The sequence below is a fragment of the Cebus imitator genome, unplaced genomic scaffold (assembly GCF_001604975.1).
Source record: "Cebus imitator isolate Cc_AM_T3 unplaced genomic scaffold, Cebus_imitator-1.0 Scaffold952, whole genome shotgun sequence".
In the NCBI taxonomy this organism is placed as follows: domain Eukaryota; kingdom Metazoa; phylum Chordata; class Mammalia; order Primates; family Cebidae; genus Cebus; species Cebus imitator.
The window spans coordinates 58,599-82,440 of NW_016108267.1; the positions used below are offsets into that span (position 1 = coordinate 58,599).

The following is a 23,842-nucleotide window of genomic DNA, read 5'->3' on the forward strand; positions in this document are numbered from 1 at the left end:
GGGTATGTCTCAACAGCCAGCAGCCAGCTAGCCCACTCTTGGGGTCTCTCATTTACTTTCTTCTTCCCATGCTATCAAGAAGCCACAATGGAGGTGGCCTGCCAGGTATTAGTGAGATCTAAAGGGCAGGCTGGATGTAAGACCTCGAAGAACACAGCCACAATGAAAGGCAAGTGATGGGTCAGACAGGTCTCAGCAAGTTCAAAAATTGAAACAAACATGAAGTATGGAGCTGTTTTTTCCATGCAGAGATGTGTTGGGGCAGCCTGCACAGGGGTGAGCAGGTTGCCTCTGCAGTGCCCAGTTATATTTGTGGAGGGAAGATGGGGGTGGCTGGTGCCATCCTCAGCTCCACAAATATCCCTCCATCACCTTGCTATCATTTTCTCAACACTGCTCTTGGTTACTGAGACTAAAGAGGTGACAATGAATCAAATCTGGGTTCAGATCACGTCTCTGTCCTTTTTTTCAATTATGTGACTTTGGGAAATTTCTCTCTCTGTTTCATTCAGTTTCATCAACTGTGAAATTGGGATTATTCACTTACAACATCTTCAATGTTGTTCATGACTAGAATTGCAAGATTTTGCAAATAAAACTATAGGCCACATAAATCTGAATTTCAGATATAACCAACAAACTATTTTTAATACAAATTTACTTTTTAGGACTAGTTAAATTTGATAATTTGATAGTTTTTGTAGTTAAAAAGTAGGTCCCAGATATTGCATGAAATATATTTATACTAAAAAGCAATTTGTTGTTAATCTGAAATTCAAATTGAACTAGTGTCCTGTATTTTACCTGGCAATGTTATTCATGACAATCAAGATAAATGTGTAAGAATATTTAGCATGGAGAAGATACTTGTTTTGCTTGATATTCATGAACATTTTAGCTCTTCATGAATCCTGTACATTTTCTTTTTATTCCATAATCTCCAAAGTCATCATACACAATTTGAGAGCATGTGTCAAAATCCTATACATAGCTGACTCTAAATCATCCTTTAAAGATAATTAAAACAAGACAAGAATTGTGAATGGTGAAATGTCCAAGGTAGTTACAGTCAAGAATACAACTGACAAAGAAATTTGATTATTTCTGTAGTTTATAATAACATAGTAACCTCAATTACGATTGCTAGCATATACTCAGACATTAGAATTTTAGAAATCCCATACAATTTTGGAACATATATTAATATTATTCATTAAAACACAACCTGAAAATTATTAAACATCATTTGGTCAATCCCATGTACCTAAACATGTTAAATAATTCTGTTTATCTCTCTTCTGGATGCTTCAGGGGCCTTCTGTAGCATTCAAAAGCTAGGGGTCAAAAGAGACAATTTTGAAACTGAAGTTTGATTTGGGGAAGGCTGTTAAATATTAGAGGTTTAAAACACTTAATATTACAAAATACAATTACAGATTACCATAAGTTATTTATTTTGCCAAAATTAGGACTCAAAAGTTTTAAAACAAGGCAAAAATCTTTACTCATTAAGAGAGAAGGCTAAGCTTTCCAAACAGTTTGTCTCCTGTCTTCTCTTTCTTCTCTTTGGCTTTATCAAAAGTAACCTCACAGGTGAAACCAAGAGGCCTCAATTAAGGTTATGATTTCACCATGAGTGTATGAGGTACTTTCAAATGGGGTAGTAAGCAGCTTTCGAAACTACCATTGCAAAATTCTGACTCAGACAGTAAAAGAAATCTGACCTAACCAACTCCATCCTGCTTCTATCCTCCAAGCTGTCCTTATTCAACTGAGAAACCAGTTGGAAGAGAGGGTCCAAATAAGAGAAGGAGGATGATAGAAACAAGGGAGCCAGCTAGCGGAAGGAACCATGGTGCCCAGCTCCAAAGATTCCTCCAGGAGTCTGAAATGCATTGCCCAATTTTAGAGGCATTTTCAGTTAACCATCAGGTGGCATCTCGTACCAGGCCAGACTGGTTAGTGTAAAAACAGCACTCTTCTCCTGGAAAGGTAGATAGCCTGCTTTTTTTGGCAGTGAGGAGGTCTAACCTCGATGGTTTTAAAGTGTAACTTCTGCTAAAGAATCTATCTGAGATTGGAGCGCAAGGATGGATTTTGCTATATCTTCTAGATTGTCTGACAGATCTTTAGAAAGAGCATGATAGTAAGACAAGGATGTGGACAGCCCTGCTATTCCTGTCCCTGTAGCAGTTGCAATTCCTAGTGGTTACCAGGGGTACTAGCTGTGTGGCTCTGAGCTGATGAACCTGGGCTTTAATGGGGACTAGTAACTTTTGGTTCCCTGGGGCAATGTCTATTTTGGGGCTTAGAAAGACTAGGGTGCAGATGCCAGTCCAGTTAGTGGGGAGGCAGAGGTAAGCTGAGGTCCTGCATAAGAAAAATATTGCTTGGCTAGATAAACAGAACTGATTGTGTATTTTGAAGAGGTGTGTGAGGTTATTATTTTCATGTTCCCATACGCCCAGGGTTCCTGCTAAGATGGCCCCAGTGAGAGGCTGGAAAGCGGTTGTTGGGGTAAAGTGAATGGCTCCATTTGTTTTGTTTTCCCACTGGAGGAGGTACTGTTTTGTTTCTACTAGGAGCCATTCAGAGGAGTGGCTAAAAGTGGGTATAAGAAGGCACTCATTAGTTGTGGGACCTATGTTGCAATGGGTCTGGGGGTGAATAGTCATGCAAGGAGTATGTCTGCCAACAAAAACCCTGACTGTTTGTTAAGCAAAGAGGTGGTACTGACTTTTAGGGGTCCTATAAAGAAGACAGGTTGGCTAAATGAAGCAGTCTGGGTTACCAGAAAGTTCTGATAGTCAGTTGGGGCTTGGAGTTGTAAGGTAAAGTTGCACTGATGGGTAGTAGGTGGCCAAGAGGTAGGCCTGAGGATCGATTGTGATGGAAGCATAAAGGGGCCTGAGAAGTTAAAACAGTATTTGTGGTTACAGAACCGTGTATGGGTTTGTTATCACCTGTGTATGGAGTGAGGTTAGAAATGTAGGAGCGAAGAATCTGTACGGTGTGTCCTGTCAGGGTATGTTTAGTCATGTCAGTGATGGAGAACTCGGCTAGTGGCTGCATATTTAAGAGTTGGAAGGGCCGTTTTCCTTCATAGTGAGGGTGATAGGTTAGGTGAGTAAGAACCCAAGCCTTTGCAGGTACAGGAGTGGCAACATAAGTTATAGCTGACAGAGTTGCAAAGCCAGCAAACTTTTGCTAGGGTTGGGTTTGATTGGTTCAGCAAAGAATGGGTTAAGTTAAGGGTTTTGTAGAGGTAGATGGCACTAATAGGAAGGGGAGGTGCAGCAATGTGGGGCAGCCAAGGGAGCAGGAGGAATAGACAGTCAAACAATGAGGGGGAAGGTAAACAGTTGTACTTCATTGGGGGAGAAGACACACAGGGTGCCTTAGAAAACAAGGTCATCTATCCACTCTAGAAGAGAGTTAAGGGTGGTAGCCTGGGGGTGGAATCAGGAAATTTCTTGGCAAACAGTGGAGGAAGAGGGTGAAGCAGCAAGGTAGGCAGGACCAGGGCATTTAATTCTCTTCAGGAATTCGGGTAAGTTTTAGAGAAGTTGGGAGAGTCCTTGCAACTTCCAAGAAGAGGTGGAAGAGTCAGGCTGCTTATCCGGTGGACACAGCTTTACCCTGGAGTGGTGTACTCCCCGGGGGGCTCTTGCAATTGGACAGCAGTTGGGGTGCTGTAGATGACCAGAAAGGGGCCTGTCCACTGAGGTTGTAGAGACAGAGGGGTTAGGCTTTTCATTAGAACTGACCATCAATCTAGGGTGTCTTCATATGACTGGGTATCTGGAGTTGTTAAGAGAAAATTAGCAACCTGGAAGATTTCATGTTTAATCTGTTAGAGGACTGGAAGATAGCCTCCAAGAGGGATGGTATTTGGGATAAGGTCTGGTCCAAGCAGAAAGGTACAGCCATATAGGAGTCCAAATGGGCTGTACCTAGGGGTTCTCAGGGTGTAGCTGGAATCCAAAGGAGTGCAAGGGGTAGGAGGATGGTCCAGTCCTTTTTGAGCTGGAGGGTAAGTTTGGTGAGATGTGTTTTTAAAAGGCCATTGGCCCTTTCTACCTTTCCTGAGGACTGAGGGTGGTATGGGGTGTGGAGATTCCACTGGATGCCAAGCACCTGGGAAGCTGCTTGGGTGACCTGGCTAATGAAAGCCAGTCCATTGTCAGACTGTATGGTGGTAGGGAGGGAAGGAGGCCAAGGCTAACTGCTGGGACTGGTGGGTGTTGGGGTCAATCCAAGTAAAGGAAAAAAGTGGTTGAGAAGAGTGGTACAAGGGGATAGCAAAGAAGGTATCTTTGAGGTCCAGAATAATGGGTGGTGGTAGGAGGAATGGAGGACAAGAGAAGATAGGGGTTTGGCACTACAGAATGGATGGGAAGCACGATCTGATTGATATGGCGAAGGTCTTGGACTAATCTGTAGGACTTGTCCAGCTTTTGGATGGGTAAGATGGGGGTGTTGTAGGGAAAGTTAGTGGGATCTAAAAGGCCATGTCACAGTGAGTAATAAGAGGTTTTAGGCCTTTTAGGATTTGTGTAGGGATGGGGTGCTGTCACTGGATGGAGTAAGGGTGATTAGGTTTGAAGGGGATGATAAGGGGTGAGTGACCTTTAGCAAGAAATGGGGAAGTGGTGTCCCAAACCCTAGGGTTAAGGTAGCGGGACATAAGGGGAGTTACTGAGGGAGGTACAGGTTTGGGGAGGAGGGCGGCAATGAGGTGTGGCTGTAGCCCAGGAATAAAAAAGCAGACAATTTTTTAAGACATCTCCGCCTAACAGGGGAACTGGACAGGTGGGGATAAATAGGAAAGAATGGAAAGGAATGCTGGCCTAATTGAAACCAGACTTGGGGAGTTCTGAGGGGCCTGGAAGCCTTGCCATGAATTCCCATAACAGTTTTGGAGGCCAAGGAGGTAGGTCCTTGAAAAGAAGGCAGCGTGGAGTGGGTGTCCCCGTATCAATTAACGAGGGGATGGACTTACCTTCCACCATAGGAGTCACCTGAAGTTCGGGGTCTGCGATGATCCAAGAAGCCTGCAAGATGTTTGGGAAGCATCAGTCTTCAGCCACCAAACCGAGGAGATCTGGGAATGGCTTGGTCAGGGAGCTTCCGGTTGGAGCTCCAGGAGCTCTGGGGTCAGCGATATGAGTTGGACAGTCTGACTTCAGCGGGGGCCTGCACAGACGGGGCAGGGCGTAGGAGGAAGCCTGGGCTGCAGGCATTCCTTGGCCCAGTGGCCAGGTTTTTTACACTTGAAGCAAGGTCCAGAGGGGCAGCTGGACGCTGCAGTCTGGGTGCTTTGAAGTTTTTTGGGGCCTGTGGTGTGGCTGGTGTTTGTTTTACAGCAGAAGCAAACATCTGCAGTTTTCCTTCTTCCCTATTGTTGAACACCTTGAAGGCGAGGTTGATTAGTTCCTGTTGTGGCGTTTGAGGGCCAGACTCTAATTTCTGTAGCTTTTTGTAATGTCAGGGGCTGATAAGGTGATAAAATGCATGTTAAGAATATGGTAGCCTTCAGGCCCTTCAGGTTCTAATGCTCTATATTGCCTGAGGGCAGCAGCTAGATGGGCCATAAACTGAGCAGAATTTTCATCTTTGTTACAAGTGGTCTCTTTTAGTTTGTCGTAATTGACAGCCTTATATGCTGCCTTTTGAAGCCCTTCAACTAGACAGGAGATCATGTAATCTCAGCTGGCAATGCCAGGGGTTCCTGTCTGGTAGTCCTATTGGGGGTCTTCTCAGGGTGCTGCCCTGGCACCTTCCCGAAGGCCAGGCTCAAGGTGCCAGCAATCATCTGTGTAAGACTGAACTAGGGTCCAAACCCATTCTCATTCTTCTGGGGTGAGAGTAGAAGTAAGGATGACATTTAAGTCACTCCAGGTGAGATATAAGACTGGGTTAAGTATTGGAATTCTTATATATATATACTTGGTGGTGTCTGAGGGGAGAGCCTAGACATTGACCGATTTGGGAGAGGTCAGATAGAGAAAAAGGGACGTGCAACTGGACTATTCCTGTGTCGCCAGGCACCTTGTGAAGGCGAAACTGTTGGACGGGGAGGGGGAGTTAGCCATGGGTGCCAGACCAAATTATAAGCCGGACTTGGTATGAGGTGGGGTGGTGATGGGAGAGGCATAAGGAGGTGGGTTGCAGGCAGAGGAAGAAGAGAAAGTCTCGGGGAGGGGGGATTAGGGCCTTGTTCAGACAGGCAGGGAGGAGAAAGGTCGGAAGGGTCAATGGACAAGGAGGATTCTGTGTCATTGGCAGAGGCAGGAGGTATGGATGGAAGGGAGAGAAGGAAAATTTGGGGTGGGTTACACTGAGAGCAGAAATTAGGGGGAGACTGGAGTGTAAAAAATGCCTGAATGTAGGGTACTTCAGACCATTTGCTCATTCTATGACAAAAATTGTTTATGTTCCACAAAATAGAGAAATCAAAAGTGCCATTTTCTGGCCAGTGGGAGCCATTGTCTACTTTATATTGAGGCCAGGCCATGTTACAGAAAAAAATTAGACATTTTGGTTTTAGTTCAGATAAAAACTAAAGGGGTTTAAGGTTCTTGAGGACACAGGCCAAAGGGGAAGAGGGAGGGATGGAGGGAAGAAGGTTGCTCATGATAGACCAGAGAGGGTTGGGGAGAAAGAGACGAGGAGGAGAGCAACCACTAGGATCCCCAGTGGGTGTCCCCACCTGGGGTCCTGGGCCATATGACTGGTGAAAGGACAAGGCGGGCATCCTGCTATTGACCAGACACCAAGGGAAGACTGTCTTCCCAAGGAGAGTCTGTGACCAATGTTGGATTTTTTTTAATACGTGGATAGGAGGTGTCTTCTTCATCTCTATTTAAGCAGAGAAAAAGTTTAGAGAGAAACGAAGTTTGCTTACTCATTTGAAGATAAACGGCAGGGGCTTCACAGGCTGGTCTGATACCAAAGACAAGGTAGTCTCTTCAAGGAAGGAGAGCGGGGATAGGAGACAGATATCCTGAAGGAGTTCCCCTATCTTGGGCTTTGGCACCAAATGTTAAATGTACATCCGATTGAAGAGACAACCTAAACAGACTTTGTGTGAGCAAGAAGACTATTTACTCAGGTGTGAGCAGGCTGAGTCTGAAAAGGGAGTCAGCATGGAGGTGAGGGACAGATCAGGCTTTATAGTCTGGGGACATGAGTGGAAAGTTATAGCTCAGGTTTGGTTGTTGTTGACTTGGTAGGTTGATCAGTCAGCTGGAACAGGAACCTGTTGTTCTTCACTGTTTTTGGCTTTCCTCTTGCTTCACTTTCAGGCTCCAGGGAGCCATCTGGAGGCATACATGTGGGTTACAGAGTTCATAATGGCTTTACAATAGTGCTGCCATAATTGGGGGACCTAGCGTCACCCAGAGCTCTTTGTCTCAGGATCAAGAGAATTAAGGAGCATGGACACAAAGGGTGAGGTGGAGCAAAAGTTTAATAAGCGAAAGAAGAAAGCTCTCCACTGCCAAGAGGGGGCCCAAAAGAGGGTTGCTGTTTTTACAGCTGAATTCAAAGGCTTTTAAAAGAAACTAATGATAGCTGGACATCTCATCTGCAAAAGGCATGAATTTCTGGTAGCTCCACCCTGTCCTCCTAGTGCACATGCAGGCCCTTAGCTTGAATTACTCCATATCGCTTTGTTCCCCTTACTGTGTATGTGTCAGAAGATGGAATTTTCCATTGTGGGCATGTCTAGGCAAGTCATCTGTGTAGCCTTTCTTATCTGTGCAAATGTGGGCACATCATAGGCAAGCCCTCCACAGTTTCCTTATCTGTGCCTGCAGGCTGTTCTTTTGTTTGAAAGAATTCAACCAAAGACTCGCCCTAACCACCTGCCTGACTGGTTTCTACCTTTCTCCTCTCTCAGTGACACCAACAAGCCTGAAGCATTATATAGTTTCACTGGCATTCAAGGACCAAGACATTGATGATCATCATGCTGTCAGGAATCACTAACGTTTAATATATTTATGATATCAGACTCAATAATTAGATGAAAGTCAAAATGAACCACCTTGGCAAAAAATTATAGCCATGAGAAAATTATGGCAGTGAAAGAGATCTGATTTAACCAACCTCCACTTTGCCTTTAGCTGGCCTTAATTATTACTGGGCTTAAGTCAAGATAACTTTTGTAAAGCTAATGAGAGAACACCAGGCTAGGACAGAGGTGCCAGAATTCTATGAAGGTGTAGACATAAACCAGTCATTATTCTGGAGGTAACAAGATATGCAACTTTCCCAATTATTCCTGAAGAGAACATCACTATTGTAAAACCTAAGTTTGGCCTTTTGAGATATTTTTTCAGGATTTTTGGCATGTCTGACGACCAGTGGCTCCACCTGGATCTGCCAACCACTCCTGTGGCCCCATTCAGAAGGGACGCAGAGCAAGAGGACAGCTTCCGCTCCCTGTGATTTTGTCTCCAACCCAACCAATCAGCACTCCCTATACCCTAGCGCCCTGTCCACCAAACTACCTTTGAAAAGCCTTAATCTAAAAGCCTTCAATGAGATTAATTTGATTAATAATTCTGTGACTGGTTTAGGAAGCATCTTTTAATGTTTCAGAAATTTCTGTTAAGGCCAGGCACTGTGGCTCACACCTGCAATCTCAGTGCTTTGGGAAGCAGAGGCAGGAGCATCACTTGGGCCCAGGAGTTTGAGACCACCCTGGGCAACAAAGGGAGACCCTGTTTCTACAAAAAAATATATTTTTAAAATTTGTATTTTGTCCTGCAAGCAAGTTCTAGAAAAAAAATAAATTAAAAAAATTAGATGTGTAGTTTTGAATACCTATAGTCCCAGGTAGGGCCAGGGAGTTCAAGACTGCAGTGAGGCATGTGGTGGCATTGCACTTCATCCTGGGCAATAGAACAAGACTGTCTCTAAAAAAAATTAACAAAAAAATAAATTTTTATTAATTAGTTATTTCTCAAATCAAGAATATTCAAAACCTGCATTTTTCATATTCAAAATCTATAAAATGTAGCTTATCTTTTTTCTTTAAGATATGGAGGTTGCTTTTTCTATTTTGTGAACATCTTTTTACTCTCCTAAATTTTTTCTCTTTTCCAGAAAATTAAATTCACTGTTGAAATTGCATCCTTCTGTAAATTCAGATTGTTTACAATTATGGGTTTGGAAATTAGCCAGTTTAAATTTGCAATCTTTTTCTCTTGTATTTTTAAAACTAAAAGATAAGAATATTGTAGGAAAAAGAAACAAAAATTTTGCAGATGCCTATATTTAATAATTCTTTTCATTATGAAATTGAGATATAATTTATACATCATAGCATTTACCCTTTTGGTTATACATTCCGTAGTTCTTAAAATATATAATATATTCACACATTTGGCCAACAGTCATTAATATCTAATTCTGTAATATTTTAATTAATCAAAAAAAAAAAAAAAACCTGCATGTTCATTAGCAGTCACTCACCGTTCCTCTCTCCTCTCAGTTTTCTGTTCCTATGGATTTGCCTACTTCAGATATTTCATAGAAATGGAATCTTACAATATGTAACTTTTTGAGTTTGGCTTCTTTTACTAAGCATAAAAGAAGTGTATTATTTACAAGGTAAATGCATATTGTAGCATGTATCAATACTTTGCTCCCTTTTGTGGCTTAATAATGCTCCATTGTATGGATATACCAAAATTTGTTTATCTATCTGTTTATGGTCATATGGGTTGTTTTTACCTGTTGCTATTGTGAAAAGTACTGAAATTGATAATGTATAAGTATTTGTATGAGTGCCTGTTAAATTTCTTGGGTATATAGACCTAGGAGTGGAATTGCTGGGCCATAAATTCTATTTAACATTTTGAGGAAGGGGACGGTGCCAAGATGGCCGAGAGACAGCAACACTGGAATGCAGCTCCCAGCAAATGAGAGGCAGAGGGCTAGAGGATTTCGCAATTCCAAACGAGGTGCTGGGTTCATTTTGGTGGGCCTGATAGGGCACTGAAAATAATAGCCCAGGGAGTGAGCCACAGGGCAAGAGCCTCTCAGGGCGGTAAACCAAGACAGGGCAGGGTGCGACCCGACCTGGAAGGTGCAGCCGGCTCGGAGGTTTGGGGGACTTCACCCTCTCAGTGCTCTGATTTGGATCTTGTGCTTACCTCATCCCTCCTGCAACCCACGGTCCATGAGAGTCCTGCCAGACTGAGGGGTACTGTCAGTTGTCCATGCAAATCTGAGCTCTGGCTCTCTGTGGCAAGTTGTCGCAAGGGCCTGGGCAGAAGTTTGGACTAATGCCAGCCGGCTGGACTGTCCCACAGAAAGACGCAGAGTTGAAAGCAGGGAAACAGGCCATAAGGCCGGTAGGCCCCACCCCCACAGAACTCAAACTGAAGCCCTAGCTAGAGAATTTGGTAGCAAATACACCAGTTTGATCCCAACCAGGAAGATCGAGTTTGGGAAAGGAGAGACGCCATTGAGAAGGGAGGGCCAATCTTACCTGCAAACAAATGCCAGGGAAGGACCACCCACCCAGCAATGTGACTGAATCCGAGAGAGCCCAGCAATGCCCTCTACAGGCCAAAAAAAGATATAGCTCCAACTGCAACAGAAAGGATATGCACTCAAGAGATTCCTCCCGAAATCACCAGCTTCAAAGCTCACAGGGAGATAAATCCATGAAGATGGGAAAAAAACAGTGAAAAAGGATGACATCATTAAATACCAGAACACCTCTTCTCCTCCCAGGGATCACAGCTCCTCACCATCAAGGGAACAAAAAAAAGACAGAGAATAAATTTGATGAATTGACAGAAGCAGGCTTCAGGAGGTGGGTAATAACAAACTTCTCTGAGTTAAAAGACCATGTTCTAACCCAATGCAAAGAAACTGAGAACTTGAAAAAAGGTTAGATGAAGTGATAACTAGAATAACCAGCTTAGAGAAGAACATAAACCACTTGATGGAGCTGAAAAACACAGCACGAGAACTTCACGAGGCATGCACAAGTTTCACCAGCCAAGTCGATCAGGCAGAGGAAAGGATATAAGAGATAGAAGATCAAATCAATGAAATAAAAGGAGAAGGAAAGATTAGAGACAGAAGAGTGAAAATAAATGAAGAAAGCCTCCAAGAACTATGAGATTATGTGAAAAGACCTAATCTATGCCTGATTGGCATACCTGAATGTGACAGGGAGAACAAATCCACGTTGGAAAACACTCTTCAAGATATTATCCAAGAGAACTTCCTCAACCTAACAAAGCAGGCCAACATTCAAATCCAGGAAATACAGAGAACACCACAAAGATATTCCTCAAAAAGAGCAACCTCAAGGCACATAATTGTCAAATTCACCAGGGTTGAAATGAAGGAAAAAATCCTAAGGGCAGCCAGAAAGAAAGGTCAAGTCACCCACAAAGGAAAGACCATCAGACTCACAGCAGATATCTCAGCAGAAACCCTACAAGCTAAAAGGGAGTGGGAGCCAATATTCAACATCCTTGAAGAAAAGAAATTTCAATCCAGAATTTCATATCCAGCCAAACTGAGCTTCATAAGTGAAGGAGAAATAAAATCCTTTATGGACAAGCAATTGCTGAGAAAGTTTGTCCCTACGAGACCTGCCTTACAAGAGCTACTGAAGGAAGTGCTAAACAGGGAAAGGAACAACCAGTACCAGCCACTGCAAAAACCTACCAAATGGTAAAGAACAAGGATACAGTGAAGAAACCACGTCAACTAATGGGCAAACAACCAGCCAATAACAAAATGGCAGAACCAAATTCAAACATAACAATATTAACATTGAATGTAAATGGCCTAAATGCCCCAATCAAAAGACACAGACTGGCAAACTGGATAAAAAATCAAGGCCCATTGGTGTGCTGTATTCAGCAGACCCATCTCACATGCAAAGACTCACATAGTCTCAAAATAACGGGATGGGAGATTTACCAAGCAAATGGAGAGCAAAAAAAAGCAGCGGTAGCAATCCTAGTCTCTGGTAAAACGGACTTTAAACCAACAAAGATCAAAAGAGACAAAGAAGGGCATTACATAATGGTAAAAGGATCAATGCAACAAGAAGAGCTAACTATATTAAATATATATGCACCCAATACAGGAGCACCCAAATACATAAAGCAAGTTCTTAACGACCTACAAAGAGACTTAGACTCCCGCACAATAATAGTGGGAGACTTTAACACTCCACTGACAATATTGGACAGATCAACGAGACAGAAGTCAACAAGGATATCCAGGACTTGAATGCAGATCTGGACCAAGAGGACCTAATAGACATTTACAGGACACTCCATCCCAAATCCACAGAATAGACATTCTTCTCAGCATCACATTGCACGTACCCCAAAACTGACCACATAATCAGAAGTAAATCAATCCTCAACAAATGCAAAAGAACGGAAATCATATCAAACAGTCTCTCAGATCACAGTGCAAACAAATTAGAATTCAGGATTAAGAAAAGCACACAAAACCACACAATCACATGGAAACTGAACAACTTGCTCCTCAATGGTGAATGGATAAACAATGAAATGAAGATAGAAATAAAAATGTTCTTCGAAACCAATGGGAATGAAGACACAATGTACCAGATCCTATGGGACATATTTAAAACAGTATCTAGAGGGAAATCTATAGCAATAAATGCCCACATGAGAAAAAAGGAAAGATCTAAAATTTACACCCTATCATCAAAATTGAAAGAGCTAGAGGAGCAAGATCAAAAAAGCTCAAAAGCAAGCAGAAGACAAGAAATAACTAAGATCAGAGCAGAACAGAAAGAGACAGAGATACAAAAAACCCTTCAAAAAATCAATAAATCCAGGAGCTGCTTTTTTGAAAAGATCAATAAAATAGACAGACAGCTAGCTAGATTAATAAAAAAGAAAAGAGAGAAGAATCAAATAGATGTAATAAAAATGATAAAGGGGAGATCACCACCAATTCCTTGGAAATACAAACGACCATCAGAGATTACTACAAACAACTCTATGTACATAAACAAGTAAATCTGGAAGAAATGGATAAATTCCTGGACACTTGCACACTCCCAAGACTAAGCCAAGAAGTTGAAACCCTGAATAGACCAATAACAAGGTCTGAAGTCATGGCAGCAATTAATAGCCTACCAACCCAAAAAAGTCCAGGTCCAGACGGGTTCACAGTCGAATTCTACCAGACATACAAAGAGGAGCTGATACCATTCCTGTTGAAACTCTCCCACACAATACAAAAAGAGGGAATCCTCCCTAACTCTATGAGACCAACATCATCCTGATACCAAAATCTGGCAGAGACACAACCTAAAAAGAAAACTACAGGCCAATATCCATGATGAACATTGATACAAAAATCTTCAATAAAATACTGGCAAACCAAATCCAACAGCACATCAAAAAGCTTATCCACCACGATCAAGTAGGCTTCATCCAGGGGATGTAAGGCTGGTTCAACATACACAAATCTATAAATGTAATCCATTACATAAACAGAACCAAAGACAAAAACCATGCGATTATCTCAATACATGCAGAAAAGGCCTTTGACAAAATTCAACAGCTCTTTATGCTAAAAACTCTCAATAAACTAGGCATTGATGGAATGTATCTTAGCAATAAAAGCTATTTATGACAAATCCACAGCCAATATCATACTGAATGGGCAAAACCTAGAAGCATTCCCTTTAAAAACTGGCACTAGACAAGGATGTCCTCTCTCACCACTCCTATTCAATATATAATTGGAAGTTCTATCCAGAGCAATTAGGCAAGAAAAAGAAATAAAGCGCATTCAGTTAGGTAAAGAAGAAGTCAAATTGTCCCTATTTGCAGATGACATGATCATATATTTAAAAGACCGCATCGTATCAGCCCAAAACCTCCTTAAGCTGATAAGCAACTTCAGCAAAGTCTCAGGATACAAAATCAATGTGCAGAAATCACAAGCATTCCTGTACGCCAATAACAGACAAACAGAGAGCCAAATCATGAGTGAACTCCCATTTACGATTGCTACAAAGAAAATAAAATACCTAGGAATACAACTAACAAAGGATGTAAAAGATCTCTCCAAGGAGAACTACAAACCACTGATCAAGAAAATAAGAGAGGACACAAACAAATGGAGAAACATTCTATGCTCATGGATAGGAAGAATAAATATCACGAAAATGGCCATACTGCCCAAAGTAATTTATAGATTCAATGCTATCCCCATCAAGCTACCAATGACCTTCCTCACAGAACTGGAGAAAACCACTTTAAACTTCATATGAACCAAAAGAGAGCCCGCATAACCAAGACAATCCTAAGCAAAAAGAACAAAGCTGGAGGCATCATGCTACCTGACTTCAAACTATACTACAAGGCTATAGTAATCAAAACAGCATGGTACTGGTACCAAAAACAGAGATATAGACAAATGGAACAGAACAGAGGCCTCAAAAATAACACCAAACATATATAACCATCTGATCTTTGACAAACCTGACAAAAACAAGCAATGGGAAAAGGATTCCCTGTTTAATAAATGGTGTTGGGAAAACTGGCTAGCCATATGCAGGAAGCTGAAGCTGGACCCCATCCTTACACCTTATACAAAAATTAACTCCAGATGGACTAAAGATTTGAACATAAGAACTAACACCATAAAAACCCTAGCAGAAAACCTAGGCAACACCATTCAGGACATAGGCACAAGCAAAAACTTCATGACTAAAACAGCAAAAGCAATGGCAACAAAAGCCAAAACAGACAAATGGGATCTAATTAAACTTAACAGCTTCTGCACAGCAAAAGAAACAATTATGAGAATAAACTGGCAACCAACAGAATGGGAAAAAAATTTTGCAATCTATCCATCTGACAAAGGGCTAATATTCAGAATCTACAAAGAACTAAAGCAGATTTACAAGAAACAAATAAAGAAACCCATTCAAAAGTGGGTGAAGGATATGAACAGACAATTTTCAAAAGAAGACAAATATGTGGCCAACAAACATATGAAAAGATGTTCATCATCATTGGTCATTAGAGAAATGCAAATTAAAACCACATTGAGATACCATCTCACACCAGTCAGAATGGCGATCATTAAAAAATCTGGAGACAACAGATGCTGGATAGGATGTGGAGAAAAGGGAACACTTTACACTGTTGGTAGGAGTGTAAATTAATTCAACCATTATGGAAGACAGTGTGGCCATTCCTCAAAGATCTAGAAACAGAAATTCCATTTGACCCAGCAATCCCATTACTGGGTATATACCCAAAGGATTATAAATCATTCTATTATAAAGACACATGCACACATATGTTAACTGCAGTGCTGTTTACAATAGCAAAGACTCAGAACCAACCCAATTGCCCATCCATGATTAGACTGGATAAAGAAAATGTGGTACATATTGGACATTTGCATGTCTTCTTTAGAGAAATGTCTTTTCAAGTCCTTTGCCAATTTTTATAATCAGGTTATTTGTATTTTTGCTGTTAATTTGTAAGAGTTTCTTTTAACATATTCTAGATTTTAGAGCCTTACATCGTGGTCCTCAACCTTTTTGGAACCAGGAACCGATTTCGTGGAAGAGAATTTTTCCATGGGTGGGGGTTCAGGGGAATGGTTTCAGGATGAAACTCCTCCACTTCAGATTATCAGGCATAGATTATCATAAGGAGTGCACAACCTAGGCTCCTTGCATGGATAATTCACATTGTTCAGAATAGGGTTTGCACTCCTAGGAGAATCTAAAGACACCACTAATCTGACATGATGCAGAGTTCAGGCAGTAATACTACTTGCTCTACAACTTACCTCCTGCAGTGTGGTCCAGTACATAACGGGCCATGGACAGATACTAGTCCATGGCCTTGGGGGTGGAGACCCCTACCTTATTTTATATATCATCAGAAAATATATATTTTCCCATGGTGTAGGCAGTATTTTTAACTTTTAATTTTTGTGGGTAGGTACATACGATTTATAGCATACATGAGAAATTTTGATACAGCATTCAGTGTCTAAAAATCACATCAGGGTAACTAGGGTATCCATCACCTCAGGCATCTATCATTTTTTTGTGTTACAAACATTCCAATTATACTCTTTTAGTTATTTTTAAATGTACAATATATTATCCATTGACTGTAGTAACCTTGTTGTGCTATCAACTACTAGATCTTATTCATCCTATGTTTGTACCTATTAACCATCCCCACTACCCCTTCACCCCTACTACCCTTTCCAGCTTCTGATAACCACGCTTCTTCTTTCTAACTCCATAAGTTCAACTGTTTTAATTTTCAGCTCCCACAAATAAGTGAAAATATATAAAGTTTGTCTTTCTGTGCCAGGCTTATACCGCTTAACATAATGACCTCCAATTCCAATTCCATCCATGTTGTTGCAGATTATGGGATCTTATTCTTTTCTTATGGCTAAATAGTACTCCATCGTGCACCACATTTAAAAAAATCCATTCACCTGTTGATGGAAACTTAGCAAGCAACTTAACTTGCTTCCAAATCTTAGCTATTGTGAATAGTGCTGCAATAAACATTGGATGCAGATATCTCTTTGCTATACTGATTTCCTTTCTTTTGAGTATATACCTAGCAGTGAGATTGCTGGATCATATGGTATTTCTATTTTTAATTTAAGGAAATTCCATACTATTCTCCATAGTTGCTGTACTGATTGACATTCCCACCAACAAGGTACAAGAGTTCCATTTTCTCCACATCTTTGCAGTATTGGATATTGCCTTTCTTTTATGTAAAAGTCATTTAAAAATGTCTATTAGGTGAAATAAAATATTAATTTATATTTGGTAGTAAAGGAAGACTAAAGAGATATCACATAAGCTGAGATCTGAAGGATGAATGTGTTGCCAGGTGGAGATGGTGGGAAGTGTCTTTGAAATAGATAAAAGGTTCTTCCTATCCATGAGCATGGAATGTTTTTCCATTTGTTTGTGTCCTCTCTTATTTCCTTGAGCAGTGGTTTGTAGTTCTCTACTGGAGAGACCAGCTCCCAATATATCAACATGGATTCAAGATCTCTCAAAGTGATCGAGTGGTTGGTGAAAAAGGAAAAAAAAGACAAAGAAACAGTTTTCCTTAAAGCTGGGCCCAGGGGAGACAACACATAATGCTGCTCTGTGGATGCCTAAAGTTTCCCTGAAAAACCACAGTTTTTTATTGGACCCTTTCAATAGGGGATGGGGAGTGAGGCTACACAACACTGTAGTGATAATCATACAAAAAATACATTTGCAAAACTGGTCCACAAAAATCACCACGTTGTATTATAAAAGCAGAACAATGTAAAGATAACTTTTCTGTGTGTCAGTATACAAATCATATACCTTAGCAAGAATAGAGGTTAAACATAAACTTATGATTATCAGCAAGAACAGACTTGGCTCACAGCTGCAGGGTGAACAGGATCTGACACAGGACAACCAGCCTGACCACAAGGCTGCGAGAGGAGGGTCCTCCATGCAGGCCTGGAGGAGCAATGGGAGAAGAAAGACTTTTACATCCTTATTTCAACCACAGAGACAGACGCCCTTCATGCGTCCGTTTATAGGCTCTCCATAAGGATCACATTCTCTTTCCAGGGCCATAATCAATATGCCTTTTCTGAGAAAGGAATCTAAGTACTAGGCCTTTCCATTACATGTCTGTTTATACACTCTCTGCAATGAGAAGCTTATTACGTGCTGTTGCAATGAGAAGCTTACTTATTACGTGCTGTCGTCTCTCTCTGGCAGTCAGGCTAAGTGGTTTGTCCCTTACACAGGGTTCCTGTTTTTACAAGAACAGCTCAGCAGAGCCAAAGTTACCAGTTACAGCTCAGCTTTTCACATTATTCTTCATTTTCTCAAATATAATCAATACAGTAAGTAACAAGCATCACAAAACAAATAACTCATTTAGGGGAAACTAAATTCTAAGAGAATTGACAGGTTAAAAATCAACAATTTCTTTTTGTTATTTCAGATAGCTTGGGTTTTGCCAATTCTTCAGAAGCTTGGGGTTGCTCAGTCACCACCAGGGGGTCCACAGTGTTCTCAGCAATTCTCGTTGAAGAGGTCCTTCACATCCCTTATAAGTTGTATTCCTAGCAATTTTATTCTCTTTGTAGAGAATTGTGAATGGGAGTTCACTCATCATTTGGCTCTCTGTCTGTTATTGATGTTTAGGAATGCCTGTGATTTCTGCACACTGATTTGTATCCTGAGACTTTGCTGATGTTACTTATCAGCTTAAGATGATTCTGGGCTGAGATGATGGAGTTTTCTAAATATACAATCATGTTATCCACAAACAGAGACAATTTGACTTCCTCTTTTCCTAACTGAATAACATTTATTTCTTTCTCTTGCTTGATTGCCCTGGCCAGAGGTTCCAATACTATGTTGAATAGGAGAGGGGAGAGAGGACACCCTTTTCTCATGCTGGTTTTCAAAGGGAATGCTTCCAGCTTTTGCCTATTCAGTATGATATTAGTAATTTATAGATTCAGTGCTATCCCCATTAAGCTACCATTGACTTTCTTCACAGAATTGGGAAAAACTACTTTAAATTTCATATGGAACCAAAAAAAATCCCACATAGCCGACAATCCTAAGCAAAAAGAACAAAGCTAGAGGCATCAGGCTACCTGACTTCAAACTATGCAACAAGGCTACAGTAACCAAAACAGCATAGTACTGGTACCAAAACAGAGATATAGACCAATGGAACAGAACAGAGGCCTTAGTAATAATGTCACACATCTACAACCATCTGATCTTTGACAAACCTGAGAAAAGCAAGCAATGGGAAAAGGATTCCCTATTCAACAAATGGTGTTGGGAAAACTGGCTAGCCATATGCAGAAAGCTGAAACTGGATCCCTTCCTTAAACCTCATATAAAAATTAACTCAAGATGGATTAAAGATTTAAACATAAGACCTAAAACTATAAAAACCCTAGAAGAAAGCCTAGGCAATACCATTCAAGACATAGGCATAGGCAAAGGCAAAGACTTCATGACTAAAACACCAAAAGCAACGGCAGCAAAAGCCCAAATACACAAATGAGATCTAATTAAAGAGTTCCTGCACAGCAAAAGAAACTATCACCAGAGTGAACAGGCAACCTACAGAATGGGAGAAAATTTTTGCAATCTATCCATCTAACAAGTGACTAATATCCAGAATCTACAAAGAACTTAAACAAATTTATAAGAAAAAACAACCCCATCAAAGAGTAGGCAAAGGATATGAACAGACACTTCTCAAAAGAAGACATTTATGCAGCCAACAAACATATGAAAAAAAGCTCATCATCAGTGGTCATTAGAGAAATGCAAATCAAAACCACATTGAGATAACATCTCATGCCAGTTAGAGTGGTGATCATTAAAAAATCAGGAGACAACAGATGCTGGACAGGATGTGGAGAAAAAGGAACTGTTGGTGGGAGTGTAAATTAATTCAACCATTGTGGAAGTCAGCGTGGTGATTCCTCAAAGACCTAGAAGTAGAAATACCATTTGACCCAGCAATCCCATTACTGGGTATATACCCAAAGGATTATAAATCATTCTACTATAAAGACACATGCACAGTAGGTTTATTGCAGCACTGTTCCGTTCACAATAGCAAAGACTTGGAACCAACCCAAATGCCCATCAATGATAGATTGTATAAAGAAAATGTGGCACATATACACCATGGAATACTATGCAGCCATAAAAAAGGATGAGTTCATGTTTTTTGTAGGGACATGAATGAAGCTGGAACCATCATTCTCAGCAAACTAACACAAGAACAGAAAATGAAATATCACATGTTCTCACTCAGAAGTGGGAGATGAAGAATGAGAATACATGGACACAGGGAGGGGAACATCACACACTGGGGCTTGTAGGGGGTTGGGGGGCTAGGGGTGGGATAGCATTAGGAGAAATACTTAATGTAGATGACAGGTTGATGGGTGAAGCAAACCACCATGGCACCTGTTTACCTATGTAACAAACCTGCATGTTCTGCACATGTACCCCAGAACTTAAAGTAAAAAAAAAAATAGATGAAAGGGGATGTTTAACATTTTAAATTTTGTATATTTCATTTTTTATGGCTATCTCCTGGTCTAGCCTGTAAGTTCCATGAAACTAGAAAGCATATCAGGCTTATCCTCTTAATTTATTTCTTGTTCTTAGTTCCATGATGGCAACAATAAGTACTGGTGAATGGATAAACAAACAAGAAAATTAAAATGTACCAAAGTATGAGGTATTTAACCAGGACAAATAATTTCACTTGCTTATGGGTTTGTGGACATTGATCTAGAATTACTAATATTCCTAATGGCTGAGTATTTCCAAAGCCTGTTTCACTTACTACAAATATAATCCAACCCATTGATTTCACATTTTCTGAAAACACTTATGGTTCTGTAAACTATTACTTTTCCTCACAAGCTATCAAATTTTGGTGTTTCCAAAGGGTTACCATGGTGTTTATGTAGTTCCTGGTGCCAGGTACTAGGCTTCAGCCTGTTGTTATAGCTTTCCCAATGCTCATTCTCACTGTCATACACCTGAACAAAGATTGAGTACAGATACATAGTATAATGATTATACTATAACTAAATTGACTAAGGACAGTAGACACACAAACACACAAACCTCGATTGCATATACTTTAAGTTTTGGAATGCCAGTTTTAACACAAAGTAGACAGCACATATCTATACTGCTGGAGGAAAGGGTAGTCCCAAAATTCCACCTGTCATTTTCATTTAAACAGGAAAAGTGCAAGACTAATAGTTAGAGAAATCTTGGTTCTGATCTCCCCTCCATCACTTCCTGGTTAAATAAATCTAGATAAGTTCCCTTAATATTTCTGGGCTTCTGATGACTGACCTCTTACAGAGATAATGGCACATAACACTTTTGAAGGCAGGATACATAAATTTATGATATCCTGAGGTCCCATTAAAATATGGATATAGAAATTCACAAACATACAAATATATATATATATACATACATACATATATATTTATATAAAAGTGTTATTCTTCATTTTAGGCCATTGGAAAATGCAGAAGCATGTAAAGAAATAAAAATATCCTATATTCTTATAACTCAAAGGTAAAAGCTCTTACCCAATTTTTTTTAACACATAAAAATTTAAGCTGCATTCACTTGGGCTTAGCATTGTCTTAGAGACATACAATGTGTGTCCAATAAAATGATATGTGCTGTACGTTCAATTTTTATTCAAAAGCAAATATTAATGCAAGGGACTGCATTAAGTTGAGAACTGTGTAAGTAATGAAAAGGTACATAAATGCAGCACTTATATTTATACAAGCAGAATGTCAAGTGCATTGTGTGTAGAAGTTACACACTTGGACAGTCTATGATTATTTTTCACAATATCATTGCTTCACCATAAAATACAATGAAGTATACCTTAGGACTCTCACCTTCTATGAGCTGTAATATCCATTAGAACAGAAAACTGGAAAATTCAGAATTGTCTCATTTATTTGTATCTGTATTTAACATAATGCTGGGCAAGGAACAGCGTTCAATAAATACTTATTTGTATAGCCTTTTACTTCTTTAATCGCACAACGGCTTCTATGAAACAAAAAGAAAAAGAAGTGAACTTGCAATCCAAACCAGAATCCAAAGTAATTAAAATGTTAGTAAGAAAACAATATTAGGCAGCCTGTGGTAAGTGTAGCAAGTTGCCCAGGCACAGTAACTGTTTTAGTTATACAACTTCAGTTGCCAAAGCCTCAGGGTGAAACTGCAGCTGAGAAAAGGTAATAATGATTGCAAAAAAGACAGGTGGTGAAAATAGGTTGTGTAGTCATCCTGGGTTGTGGTGAAGAGCCAAGAAGAGGAAAAGAGGGAGAATAATAAAAAAGGCTTCTCAAGGGGGAATAACAGACCCAAGAGATAGTGGAACCCACTTTGTTTTCTAAGGAATTCTACAAGTTTCCTATGGTGGATTGTAAATCACACAATCGTCATGACTACTCCACTTTCCTATGGGATTTCTGCCCCGCAGGAGACAATACCACAAGGAACTCTGCTTGGAGACGCCTTGTAAAGCTCATTGGGAATTTCTGAGAACTATAAAATAGGTATGGACTATGGAGAACAGAGAGCAATAATTTTATTTCCAGGAGAATGCTGAGATCTAACTAGCAGGGTTTAAATGATTAGCCCAAGATCACATGTCCGTTAGCAACAGAATTAAGTTTCTAGTGCTCTATGCTACCCTGCCTCATCCAGTTATCTGAATTGCAATGGTCCTGCTATGGAATCTTGAGGCTTATCAAAGTTGTTCTAAATTTTATAAACAATGGTTTGTTGTTTATTCCAGAATATTATAGGTTCATCTGGAAAATTCTATCTAGAAAAAAATGATACTCCTAAAGCCTGAATGGTTTTATATACCAAGATAAGACTGAGAACACAGAAGAGGTACAGGAACCACCTCAGATATTCTCAATACTTTATACAAAATATATTTGCCTCAATAAAGCAAGGAGGTAATGTTGAATAAAAGTTGATACACTACTGTGTAAACACTAATATGGTAATAGAATCTTTAAGCTTCTTTAACAATCTTAGTGCTTCAACACCATTTTATTTTTATTGACCTAATAATAAGTCATTTGAAGTTTTGCATGAAGATGCCAAGTTTCTGTTTCTCGGGAGAAAGCTTTCAGCAAGGAAGAGTCCTTAATTTCTTCTTTAGTACCTGCTTAAATGGAATGATTCCTCAAACATTATTATTTTTGAGACCAAATTGCACTCTGTCACCCATGTGGGAATGCAGTGGCATGATCGTGGCTCACTACAGCCTTGACCTCCTAGGTTCCAGCGATCCTCCACATTAGCCTTCCAAGTAGCTGGGGCTACGGGTGTATACCACCACAACGGGCTAATTGAAAAAAAAAATTTGCAGAGACAAGGTTTTACCATGTTGCCTAGGCTGATCTCCAATTCCTGGGTAAAAGTATCCACCCACCTCAGCCTCCCAGAGTGCTGTGATTACAGACATAAGCCACTGTGCCTGGCCCTCAAAAATGTTTTGTATAAAGAAATAAACATAAGCATTAAGTACATAATATTTAAAATCATTCATAAAACTCACCCTCCTAAATACGGGAAAAGGTATCTTTTAGTCCCTTTCACTAACCTGAAAAGTAGTGATTACATGGATTCATATATTCCAAACACCAGACAGATTGCAACTTAAGAGAATTACCTATTAAGTATATTGGAGTAGCTGTTTCTAAGAAAATCCTTATTTTGTCATTGTGTAAATATTTTTATATCTAGTATGTATGACTTCTGAATATGAAGTATTCAAGAAATGAAGATGAGCTGTCTTCCAACTCCACCAAGGCAGAGCTCAAAGGACACTGGTGTAACTGAAGTAGAGCAACCAAAACACTTCCCAGAAAGATGCCAATCCTCATAAAGAGGGACATATATATTGTTATCTTGCCTTTAGCAGTGCAGGAACCATAGCAAGAATGCTACAATGTGCTGGGAGTGCTTTCTAGGCAGCAAGCTTTTACCCCTTCAGTAATAAATTTCTTCTAAAAAATGAAAATACTGATTGAGACTCTTCTGTGTTTCTGTCTTTTTACAGCTGTTCCTTCCCTCTGCTACAGGTTCTAAAACATTTTCTAGCTTACACACCTACAATGGCTTTCTATTGGAAAGAGCTGTCAACATAGTGCTTTGTGCTTTGCTAGAGTGAGCCTGACTGCACGTCCTGTG

At 40.2% G+C, this 23,842-nt stretch overlaps 1 long non-coding RNA gene across 1 annotated transcript in view; it reads right to left on the reverse strand.

Annotated features, from left to right (window-relative positions):
• Positions 1 to 3,343: 3,343 nt before the first annotated feature.
• The window catches only part of LOC108298402, a 29,219-nt gene continuing 8,720 nt past the window's right edge, over positions 3,344 to 23,842 (reverse strand). The window contains exons 2-3 of the long non-coding RNA XR_001822567.2: positions 5,022 to 6,861; positions 3,344 to 3,692 (exon numbers count right to left, since the gene is read on the reverse strand). This is a non-coding gene — a long non-coding RNA (uncharacterized LOC108298402). The remainder of the gene's footprint in view (positions 3,693 to 5,021; positions 6,862 to 23,842) is intronic.